Source organism: Prionailurus bengalensis, chromosome A2 (assembly GCF_016509475.1).
Source record: "Prionailurus bengalensis isolate Pbe53 chromosome A2, Fcat_Pben_1.1_paternal_pri, whole genome shotgun sequence".
Lineage (NCBI taxonomy): Eukaryota > Metazoa > Chordata > Mammalia > Carnivora > Felidae > Prionailurus > Prionailurus bengalensis.
Window position 1 is genome coordinate 46,157,160 of NC_057348.1, and position 13,500 is coordinate 46,170,659.

Sequence of the window (13,500 nt, forward strand, 5' to 3'; positions counted from 1 at the left end):
CTAGGTCAAAGAGAAATGAAAATATATGTCCACACAAAGATTTATACAGAAAAAGCTCATAACAGCATTATTCCTAATAGAAAAAAATAAAACAACAATTCAATGCTAAATGGATAAACATAATGTGTTATATGCAAAAAATGGAATAATACTCAGCAATAAAAAGGAACAAAGTACTGATATATATATGCTACAACATGGATGAACCTCAAAAACATTATGCTAAGTGAAAGTAGACAAAAGCAAAATACTACATATTTCTGATTCCCTTTAAATGAAATGTCTAGAAAAGGCAAATCTATAGTGAGAAAATAGAACAAGGACTACCTGAATTGGAGATGGAAACGTGAAATGACTGAAAATGGGCATGAGCAGTATTTTGGAAGCAATGGAAATGTTCTAAAGTTGGACTGTGGTGGTGACAATACTATGTGAATTCACTAAAAATCTTTGAAATGTAAAATTAAAGAGTATATTTTATAGCAAGTAGATTATAATCAAGGAAGTGGAAAGAAGAAAGGCAGACAGGCAGGCAGGAAGGGAGGCATCATTCATCATACACTAGGTGGTGTGACCTGATAAATGGGGTTTTTTCTCCAAACTTAAGACCATAGGGTTAAAATAACAGCCTAGTTTACATCTCAGAATATGTCATATCAGCAAGACCTTGAACATTAATGTTAGTGAATATTTGAATTCATTTTGGGTAAGGATCAGCATAGACTAGGGCTCATAAATAGTGTGACAGATACTTCCCTAAGGCAGCTATAGAAGACTAGCCTATAGATCATATTTTAAAAAAAAAACAAAAAAACAAAAAGAAAAAGAAAAAAACACAGAAGTGCCTGGGTGACTCAGTTGGTTGGGCGTCCGACTTCGGCTCAGGTCATGATCTCATGGTTGGTGGGTTCAAGCCCCGTGTTGGGCTCTGTGCTGACAGCTTGGAGCCTGGATGGAGGAGTCTGCTTCAGATTCTGTGTCTCCCTCTCTCCCTCTGCCCCTCCCGCTCATGCTCTGTCTCTTTCTGTCTGTCTCTCTCTCAAAAATAAATAAACTTAAAAAAAAGTAACAAACAACTCTGATACATACCAATGTACCTCTAAAATTTCCAACTTCACCCAGACTGACAAAGAGGATGGCTCTTCCTCACTTCTACATATAAGTGTGTGTATGTATATATGTGTGTGTGGAGGGGGTATATATATATATAATTCATAATAATTATAATTAAGTATAATCATTATAACATTAAAATTATTACTTAACAGTATTATTATTTAATAATTATTAATCTTCAATATTATTGTTTAATAATATATATGTACACATAAGTATGTACACTTAATATATATAAGTACACTTAATATATATAATATATATTTATATATAAGTGTACATATATACTTAATAGTACTATGTTTGACTTATTTCTTCCTTCATGATCAACCTTGATGTTCACTGTAATTTTATTTCATTAAGATACAGAATTCAGGGGCGCCTGGGTGGCTCAGTCGGTTAAGCGGCCGACCTCGGCCCAGGTCATGATCTCACGGTCCGTGAGTTCGAGCCCCACGTCAGGCTCTGTGCTGACAGCTCAGAGCCTGGAGCCTGTTTCAGAGTTAGCCAGGAGTGAGAATTTTAAGAAATAAGAAAAAAGAATCTAGCCTCAACTGAGAACATATTATATTTAACACTCTCCTAGGCATTCTTCATATATCATTTATTTTAACTACATTGTGATGGGAATAATTATTTTTATTTACTGAATGAGAAAGCTGAGGCTCAGAGGATTAAGCAACTCACCCAAGGTAACCCAACATGGCAAATAAAACAACTATGGATAACACTATATAAACCTGATAACACACAAATATCACACTCTTTTGTAGTTGTCTTTTTGGAGTTATACAGTGAAACCCTGCCCCTATGAATAGGGATGGCAGTTCCCTTGGCAGGGCAGGGGGGAGGGGGACAAAAACTGAATACCCTACTGTAAAATATCCTGGGAAGCTGCAAAGAAGTCTTTCCTGTGCTTGGAATCAATCTCTGAAAAATTAAGTTAAAAAAAAAAAAAGCTTCTGCGTGGTCGATTTGCCTAGGACACCAAAGTTCAGAAGATCTTGGGACATGAGCTGTCCCTGGTCACACAGAGACAGGACAGCAGTTACACAGGAAGCTGGCCTGGAGTCTCAGGTGGATTCTCTAGAAGCAGATGCCAAGATGGTGTTTGGGGTGTGAGGCGTTTCTTAGGGAACTCTGCCAGTGAAAGGAAGGATGAAGAGGCAGGACTGAAAAGAGGAACAAGTTCAAATGTGATGCAGGCCCAATAAACCCCTGATCAACCTGTTGGGAATATCTGCAGGAGGCATCACACTTGTCCTGTGCTGCATCTGTGTCTACCGAACCTGGGAAGAGACCTTAGAGTGGGTTTGGCTTTATGAGTCTTTGAAAATTATTCTCTGCACTGCATATTCATTTCATTAGAGTCTAGTCTGTGATGTAAGCATTTGGAAAAAGAGCCTGTGACCATGCTAGCATAATAGACACAGCAGAAGTATCACCATGAGAATGACTTCAGCTGCAAATACAGATTGTTTCAATGTGTTGAAACAATATATTGTTTCCTATACAAGGCAGTTCAGAAGTAGAACGATTCCAGAATTTGTACCATCAGGGTTCCAGCTCCACATCCCTGTGATTATCATGCTTTTCCTCTCATCTGTGTTGGCTTTATCCTTAGGCTGGTGGTAAAATAAAAGATAGTTCCAAATAAAACATACAACAGTATAATGTCAAGAAGCAGAAGAAGGATGGTCTTTTCTGGTATATCCTCCACAAAAACAACAACAAAAAACTCTTCCCAGTACCTGCCACTGCTACCCCAGCAGTCTTTCCCTCACACCTTACTGGCCAGAACAAACCATATTGCATCCCTAAACCAACCACTGACAAGTGATTCATTTAAAACCATTATGACCGGGGCGCCTGGGTGGCTCAGTCGGGGAAGCATCCAACTTCAGCTCAGGTCATAATCTCATGGTTTGTGAGTTTGAGCCTCACATTGGGCTCTGTGCTGACAGCTCAGAGCCTGGAGCCTGCTTCAGATTCTGTGTCTCATTCTCTCTCTGCCCCTCCCCTACTCATGCTCTGTCTCTCTCTGTCTCTCAAAAATAAATAAATGTAAAAAAGTAAATAAGTAAAAACATCATGACCAGGACGCCTGGGTGGCTCTGTCAGTTGAATGTCTGACTCTTGATTTAGGCTCAGGTCATGGTCCCAGGATCGTGGGAGCAAACCCCACATCAGGCTCCACATTCAGCATGGAGACTGCTTGGGATTCTCTCTCCTCTCTGCCACTCCCCAACTCACATGCACTCATGCTCTCAAAATAAATAAATAAACTTAAAAAATAAAATAAAATCTTCATGACTGGCTCACTCTAATCAGGATCTACCTACTATACTACACATGAGGCCAGCTTCTCCTAAAGCACATAGCTCTGAGAGGAGGGGTGGATATTTGGACAAAATCAGAATTCTCTTAGGAAGAAGAGAAAAGCAAACTGTTGGTTGGGCATGCAACCAACACTATTCCCTGTATAAGAGCTCTATTGCTGAAATCAGCAAATGTCACCCAGCCAACTATGCCACAAGGGTCAGAAGTAGCAGAAGCAGCATCTTCAGAACGAGAAAGGAAAAAATCATATTGGCTAGTTTCAGCTCATCTCATAGTGTCCTAACAGAATGTGCACCCTGAAAACATCTCCCAGGAGGCTAATTTCCCCAATCACTTTCACCTTACTGTGGTTCTGGTTATCTAATACATGACAAGCAAAGTATGTGAACTCTGATCTCTCCGAGTTCATGGGTTCAAGCACGGGTGCTAATTTTTCTCAGATCCCAAGTCCCTTGGGGGAATTTAGAGACCAGACCAAACACCATTCTCTGACAAGAGATCTGAAAGGGTCTTATACAAGAGACAACAAGGATGCTTAAGTTTAACTGCTGCAGGAATGGGCAGAAAATACTATTTACTGCATTTCCTAAAACTGAAGCCATATGACAGCACCCTGTGAATGTGTAAGTTAATTTAAATGAACAAATGGCCTGAAAAGATATTTTGTGACTCACCAAACAATAAATGTTTAACTGATCTCCCTTAATACTATTATTACATGAAAAAAATACACAACTATGTCTTTTACAATGAGAAATGAGAACTTTAGACCATAATTAAAAATCAGTAGAAACTTTCACCAATACTTTATTATAGAAATAGTCCTATTTGTTTTCATTATAAGAGGAAAATAAAAGAAGAAATTCTGTCTGTGAAAATAGTTTATAACTCTAGTTCTTCCACTCACTGTTTGGAGGTCTCAAACTCTTGAGAGTCTCCTCATTTTTTCATTTGTAAAAAGCAGGTGATTTCTAGGTTCTTTCTAAGCCTCTCAATCTAGGACTGTAAGATATTGATTCCAAGAACCAATAATACTATGCTGTACCATACATGTCATGTGGTTCTTGGAAACAAGGTATTTCTTTTTGTTTTCTTAGTTACCAAATATGGTTTCATAGGCCATTGGGTGGTAATGTATGTCTCTCATTAGTAGTTTGATTTTCTAGGATTAATTGCAATGCTGTACATTTTATTGTTAGCCATTGAATTAAACTGAATCATTGTGTAAATGTTAACAAAATAATTATATAAATATTGATACAACAATAATCCTCCAGTGCTTTAAATGGGTTCATACTTTCAGCTTTCAAGACTTTCTAATAGAAAATAGGGAAGATGGAAGACAAAGAAAGATGAAGTAAAATATCACACAAATAACTTCAGAACTGTAAAACACCTTGGAGGTAATCTAATCCAGTGGCTGGAACACTCAGATATGTAATCTAGTGACATGCAGAACTGGATTAAAATAAAACTCTCCCCCACCAGCCATTCCCAGCCTCCCATCTCCAAAAGAGACTCACTAGTTTTAAACTAAAGCAAGGCTGGCCATCTGTATTTTTATCAAATTCCTTGAGTGATACTGAAGCACAGGCAGGTTTGGAAACCAATGATAGAAACCAACTGAATTATATAATAAATGAGAAAACTAAAGTTCAAGTAGTTAAAGAACTAAAGCAAAATCAAATTACTCAGTTCTCCTTTACCAAAAGTCGAGGGTTCTTTCTATTACCTCATCAATATACATCTTAATTATGTAAAATCAGTATGCTCAACATTAAATTAAGAACTAGTTGTAATTATTCAGATCCAGGAAGAAAGACTACCCAAGGAAGAGCAAGAAAATGAGGATTAATTAGGGGAAAACAACTGCATGGAATGAGGTAAAGCACATAGAGTAATCCAGACCTAATAAGAAAGAGGGAACTAGAGAGCATCTGGGTGGCTCAGTTGGTTAAGAAAGAGGGAACTGGAGGGGAAACAGTAGGGTACAGGAAAGGCAGGGATGCTATCCAGGTTAGTAAAGAAAAATAGCAGGGCAGAATCCTGAATTGAACTAAAAATGAAGAGTACTTAAATTCTTTACCTCCAGAAAAGATGGACAGAGCTAACATAAATAAGAATGACTTCATATGTACTATTTTTGTGTTATACTTTCTGATTCAGCATAATAATCTGAGGAAGTATAGTTATATTGGGAAAAAAAGACCTAAAAGCTGTGGTAGAGGATCTCCATTAAAAAACAGGCCAATACCTAGATCACTGGTGACAAAGGTAGAGCTTCCCCTGAGGGTCTATCATTTCCAGGCAATTAACTTTAAGCAGGGCCCATCCAAAGATTTAAGATACTGATGGGATGACTTAATCACCACTATAATCATCATCATCATCATCATCATCATCATCACCATCATCAAGTATGTACTACATACCCACTATGCCAGGTGCTAGAGATTAAGGGACAAAAAAACCTTCTTCCTGTTTGGCCAGGAAGGTTGAAAAGCACAGAATCAGGCCTAAGACATCTGGAAGCAGTAATACACTGGTAATGTTGAAGAACCATGGGAAAGCCCTGATTAGTCCATTTGCATGCTGTAAATACTCCCATGACAGTCAGTTTCATGCTACCAGGATGATATCAACCAGCTAAAAAAATACCTATAAATTTAACAATAGATTCTTATGAGCTGAAATGAGCTAGCCTCAGTCCACCACTGTTTAAAGACCATAAAACCAATGCTTCTATTCTCCTCATATCACATTCAGATAAAAAAACAGAGATAAAGTGACTTGTCAAAGGCCACACAACTAAGTTATGACAAAACTAAGAATAGAACCCACTTCCTTGCTTTTTCCATTATAACTCACCTTGTAAGTTCACATATGGTATTTTATGGCATTTGAATTTAGTGATTGAAAAATCAGGTCCTGAAGTCCACATGCCTAGGCTCAAATCCCAGCTCCAACTGTGAATGAAGACTATGACCTTAGAAATTTAATGAATTTGTCTGAGCCTTATTTTTTTCTGTAAATTGAGAATGATTACACTACCTACATCTAACTAGATTGTAGTGAATATTAAATATGATAAAATGTGTAAATTGCTTGCCAAAGAGCCTGGCATACAATACAAATTCAGTATACATTGGCTATTATTATTATGGCATATTAATATCTGCTAGGCCAGCACTGATTCACAGACTGTTATGGTCCTTGACAGGATAACCTATAGAATCTGACAGTAAGTGTTTAGCAATGTGTGGGGCACGTGGGTGGCTCAGTTGGTTGAGTGTCCGACTTCCACCCAGGTCATGATCTCGCAGTTCGGGAGTTCAAGCCCCGAGTGGGGCTCTGTGTTGACAGCTCAGAGCCTGGAGCCTGCTTCGGATTCTGTGTCTCCCTCTCTCTCTGTCCCTCCCTTGCTCACAGTCTGTCTCTCTCTCTCTCTCTCTCTAAAATAAATTAAAATGTTAAAAAAAATTTTTTAAAAAGAAACTTCTTTGGCAATTTGACATTGACACAATATCCAAGCATAGGACCGTGAACTCATTTTGATAAACAGGGTATAAACAAGTATGGATGCTGTTGAACTCAAGCAGTGATCAGCATAGGGCCCAAAATGCATGCTAGTTAAGCACAAAAGATTGCTTAAACACATGATATTTTATGTTAGTTTATCACCTGTAACCCACAAGTCAATGAAAATCTGATAAAATATAGGTATTTGTTTATCTTAAAAATGTATTATTTTTACAATCATCGCAATTTTAGGTCAAGCTTATTTTCTAAATTTATACTTTAGTAAGCTAAATTAGGAAAATAATATTATTTTATTTTTAACTCTAATTTACATATATTGAGATAAGCCTCACTGAACTTCTGTCAAGAGTAGACACTCATTTTTCTGAATGCAGCAGTGCTAGTAAATCAAATGATAATGATGGAAGCTATTCCTAATAAATGAGAACCAAAAAAGTTTGTACTAATTCTCTTAGGAATTTGGTTGGTACCTTGTATATTGACATTGGTTGTATAGCCATAATTCAGAGTGAAGTACTAACATAACAGTGTGATTATTTTTGAGATGTACTGACTAATCAAACTTAAATGGATCTTACATATAAATCATAACTAAATAAGCTCAAAATCAAATAATTGTTTTAAAGAAAGGGCAATGAGTTAAAAAGCTAACAGAAACATGTTCTCAATATCCCACATATAAATATTAGTAATTCTCAGCTCTTTTTTAGGTAGCAATTCAAGTTGCTAACACTAAAAGATTACAAACAAAAATGTTTGCTTGGAAATACAGGTGAATCTAAGGCAAAGAATGTAGCTCAAATACCACTTTTCAAGGTATCTGAATAGCCCAACATAGCTAGGCACTGGCTAACGATATAGAAGACCAACTCACACAGCACATAAAGCCAGTTGAGTAGTTTTCATTGTTAATATAACTATTTTTTAACTGTGTTTTAATTTTTTCCCAGCTTCACTGTTAATAAACACAACTAGTTCTGAACCGTATAATATCCTAAGTTGTCAACATTGTCAACATATGGAATTTGGAATTTTAATTTTGTATAAGTGTGTTCAGATGGCATAGCTCCAATGACAGGAAATGTTTTTGAATAGCTAATCAGATTAAGGAGTTTGAGTGAAAACATAAATCATCACACTACCTCCTTCAATGACAAAGTCCTGTTATTCAAAAAAAGTCAACAGAATTAAACAGTGTGCTTATAACGTAGCAAAATCGTGTCATAATAAGAACTAATTCACTTAAATCTTATACGATTCTGTTTTTTAAGTATTGATATAAAAATTGATAATAAAGGGGAGCCTGGGTGGCTCGGTTGGTTGAGTGACCGACTTCGGCTCAGGTCATGATCTCAGGGTTCGTGTGTGTGAGCCCCTGGTTGGGCTCTGTGCTGACAGCTCAGAGCCTGGAGCCTGCTTCAGATTCTGTGTCTCCTTCTCTCTCTGCCCCTCCCCTATTTGTGCTCTGTCTCTCAAAAATAAATAAACATTAAGAAAACTTTTTTTAAGATAATAAAAATACTTGTGTGTGTAAGTACAGCACTTATCAACTGGAAAAAGTCTGTAAAGAATGTTTGAACTCAAAAATGAACTTGTTGTGCTGCTATGATATAAAGAAGTAGATGGATCCCAATATTTTAAGGATATAAATTGAATGAACAGACTTGCCTGTTTGTCTAATATTTTTGGCATTTTAAATTCTCTTAATATCTCTATTGAAAGGAGTGCAACATCTTAAAGGCAGATAAGAACAAAAGACAAAATAATTTTAAAATCTTGGAAGTAAATACTATGACATTCTATAATTTATCAATATTATCAAAGAAATAAGTAGTCTTGATGTACCAAACACCTTCCCAATTTGATAAAATTTCTAGATTTTAGTTTCCATTAAAAGGAGATCTACTCATAAGAAATTCATTTATTTAGGATCTATTAATTTAATTGATTTATCAATAATTTTAAATGATAAAATTGTTAGAATTTGTGAAACTGATGAAAAACTGAAGAGGAACTTTAAAAATGTGGGATCACTTGCTTAATTTTGAGTCAAATTTTAAAAATTAGTACCCTGAGCTTGATGAGCTTGTTTTAAAATTTCTTCTTACATTGTCATCAAATACTTCTTGAGACTGGTGTCTACACTAGAATGTTGTTAAAACAGACCATAGACACAGTTCAGATATACATTACCTCCTACAATTAGCATTATCATCAAGCTAACCAAGATGAAATAAATTTAATAAGCAAAAAGCAAGTCACATTGAATTTCAATATGAGTTTGTCACATTGAAAGTGTTAAATTTTGATATAAATGGTATTCTTTTTTTAAAGTTTATTTATTTTGAGAGACGGAGAGAGAAAGAGAGATAGCACGTGCACAGAAGGCAGGGGTAGAGACAGGGAGAGAGAGAATCCCAAAACAGGCTCCGTGCTGGCAGTGCGGAGCCTGACATGGGGCTCAATCTCATGAATTGTGAGATCATGACCTGAGCCAAAATCAAGAGTCGGACACTTAACCAACTGAACCACTCAGGTGCCCCATAAATAGAATAGGTGCTATTCTATTTATGCTATTTAACTAGCATACTATGTATGCTAGTTAAAAGTATGCTCTTCTTTTAAAGTGGGCATAGATATTTAATACAAGGAGACACTGTTTCACTTACAACATGCTGTGTAGTTATAATGGGAGAAAAATTAAATCTCATAATAGAAATTCTGTGTCAGCTGTTCTTAAACTTTTTGGTTTCTTTACATCTGAAAAATTACTGGACAACAAACACTTTAAGAACCACTCCTCTATATCATATAGACTTATTTTGTATGCTTTTTAAATTTTTATTTTTCTGATTATTTGTTTTTACTGCACTTTACAAATCTATCAGTCTGAAAAGGACTGGAATTTTTTAAAAAATCTAAATCTATCACCACAGATAGTTTGAGAACTGCTCTAATTCAACCCTGTATGACTCAGTTAGACATTTCTATTTTAATACTGAATAATTCATCAGCCATTTCACTTGACAGATGAAGTTTATTAGTATTATATTGAAATACTACATGAAAGCCATGATGACTGAATAGCTCATTAAAAACCAGGTATGTGAAGAAAATCATCTAAATGCTCTTAACCTTTTATTCTATTTCAGGATGCCAATGTTAAAAAGTCTAATCCCTTTAAGAGGTCAAATATGTGTTTTTAACAGTTAAACGAATGACAACAACCTTCATGTCCATCAACACACCTATAGCCCATATCATGGCTTTTAAATATCTTTCTCCACTGAAAGGAACCAAGATTCCTTGGAGAAATGGCTAATTACAGGACTGTAGTATGAAAAACATAACATAAACCTGTAACATCTTTTTTTTATGCCAGAAAACTAAATAAAGGCTCAAAGGATAATGGCAATGTGTCAAAAGAACCCAGAGCAAGCTTGAAGGGGGTTCCCACTGGCCAATTCTGAGATAATATGAGCATCTATATAAATAATGATGGTAATCATTTAAAAATTAGGCATCTATGAGATTATAACTTACATAAATAAATAATGAATAAATCAGTAGGAAATGAGAAAGCTCTTTCCAACTGATGAATGTAGAATGAAGTCATTAGAAAATCACTGTTTTCAACCATCATAGTTATAATTAATTCAGCCAAAAAAATATTTATGGATGCTAAAGCCAATGGATAAAAGTTTGAAGAATAATAAGAAATTTACAGGGAAAAGACAGTCTCTTCAGTTAACAGTACTGGAAAAACTGGACAGCTACATGCAAAAGACAGAAACTAAGACTACTATCTTACACAATACACAAAAATCAATTCAAAATGGAGGCATTTGACTCTTGGTTTTGCCTCAGATCATGATCTCCTGGTTTCCTGAGTTCGAGCCCCAAGTAGGGCTGTGGGGCTTTGCTCTGGCAGTGCAGAGCCTGCTTGGAATTACCTGTCTCCCTCTCTCTCTGCCCCTACCCCATTCACACTGTCTCTGTCTCTCTCAGGATAAATAAATAAACTTCAAAAAAAATTTTTTTTAACAAAAAAATCAACTAAAAATGGATTTAAGCCCCAAATGTGAGACCTAGAACCATAAAACTCCTTAAAGAAAATATAGACAGGAGCGCCTGGGTGGCTCAGTCAGTGAAGTATCCTACTTTGGTTCAGGTCATGACCTCACCATTAGTGGGTTAGAGCCTGCATAGGGCTCTGTGCTGACAGCACAGAGCCTGGAGCCTGCTTCAGATTCTATGTCTCCCTCTCTCTCTTTGCCTCTCCCTCACTCATGCACTATTTCTCTCTTTAAAAAAATAAACATTAAAAAAAATTTTAAAGAAACTATAGATAGTAATCTCTGGACAGTGGCATTAACAACATTCTCCTATATATGTCTCCTCAGGCAAGGGACGCAACAGCCAAAATAAACCCCACCCCACCCCCCAAAAAAAACTATTGGGACTACACCAAAATGAACAGCTCTTGCACACTGAAGGAAACCATCAACCAAAAGGAAAAGCATCCTACTGAATGGGAGAAGATATTTGCAAATGCTGTGTTCAATAAAATGTTAATATCCAAAATATATAAAAGATTACACAGGAGGAGCCAAGATGGCAGAACAGCATGGAAGTTTTTGTGTGTCTCATGTCCATGAAATACAGCCAGACCAACACTAAACCATCCTACACACCTAGAAAACTGACTGGAAGACTAACACAAAAATCTGCACAACCTGAACCACAGAATTCAGCAAGTACGCAACATAAAGAGCTGAACTTAGGGAGCAAGAAGCCGCAAAAGGTAGGGAACCCCTTTTGCGAGCAGAGAGAGGATGAAGACTAGGGAGGGGGGAGCATACAGGAAAAGCACCCCTCCCCAAAAGCAGCTGGAAAGAAGGTGGAAAATTGGAAAAAGCCGCAGGGACTAAACTGAAAAGGGAGAAAGGAGGAAGGAGAGGGTTTAAATTCCATTAAGACTGTAAACAAGGGGAGCACAAAGGCTGCAACTCCACAGCTCCATACCCGGCAGTGCTCTGGTGGGAAAGGTGAATCCCCAGGAAAAGAGTGAGGTCGGGGAGGCTCTTGGGCCACACGGAAAAAAGCAGTTCCACTTCTGGAAGGACATTTGGTAGAGACTGTTGAAGCCACCTGGTCACAGCAGACCCCAGAAGGCAACCACATTCACTGGTGCTGGGCAAGGTCGTTGAGGGTGAAACCTGGTGCCAGATGTGTGTTGCAATTTTCCACAATCCCTGAAACGCTGATGCCACACTGTCTCATGATCTTTTTGGGGGGCAGGCTGGCACCTGGCCACAGTCTTGGGGCACATGCAACAGCAGGGTCCAGTGAGCGTTGCTGGGTGCAGCCAACATTTGACCATTGCTTGTTCAGCCATTGTTCAGCAAGACCCTCCACAGAGAGGTGGAACAGGTCAAAGCCCCAGTTCTTTGGAAGTAAGGGGCCGGGGAAAACAGCCACATTTGAGACAAAACTTGGAGGAGAGGTACTGCCTGGGGCCTGGTCACAGAGAGTGGAAAAGCAGGGAGGGAGCGAGAGCTGAAGACACAGGACCAGTGCGCGATTGCTAATCTGGGAGAACAGACTGGATAGCTGGGTGGCGCCATTTTCACCGCTCCCGCGCATAGGCACCTACCAGCACCACAACAATCCACCCCAGTAGGCTAGCAGCGCCATCTAGTGGAGAGCAGAGCTGTTACACCGAGCCTCGCCCAACTGGGCAACTTCGCTCCTCAAGAACACAAACCTCACCACCAGCTTAATTTATGGACTATAAAGAGCTACATGGACTGACCTCTAGGGGAAAACGAAGCAATTTCAGGCCTACTTCAATCTTTTAGCAGTTTCATCTATTTAATTTTTTTCCTTTTTTCTTTTTTTTCTCTTTTTCCTTTTTCTCTTTTATAATTCTTTCCTTTTTCTTGAATACAGAAAGAGAAAAAAACTCATCTTTATTTTCAACTTTTATTAAAGATATCTGTCTTTAATTTTTATTACTATATTTTTTACTTTTGTGTAAATTTTTTCAAATTCTACTTTACTTCCATCATTTTATTTTAGTCTACTTCAGTGTACTCAACTTTTCAAATTTTCAAACAATTTTCCTTTTTTTCTTTTTCATTTCTTTTCTTGTTCTTCAATGCAGAAAGAAGAAAAACTTCATTTTTACTTTCAATTTCTTTTAAAAATATTTTTATTTAATTTTTATTACTATATTTTTTGCTTTTATGTAAATTTTTTCAAATTCTATCTTACTTCCATCATTTTATTTCAGTCTAAGACAGTGTATTCACTTTTTCAAAATTTTTTTTCTTTTTTCTTTTTTATCTTTTTTCTCTTTTTTGTTTCTTTTCTTTTTTCTTAAATACAGAAAACAAAAAAAAATTCATATTTATTCTTAATGTTTATTAAAAACATTTTTCTTTAATTTTTTATACTATATTCCTTACTTTTGTGTATATTTTTTCAAACTCTATTTTACCC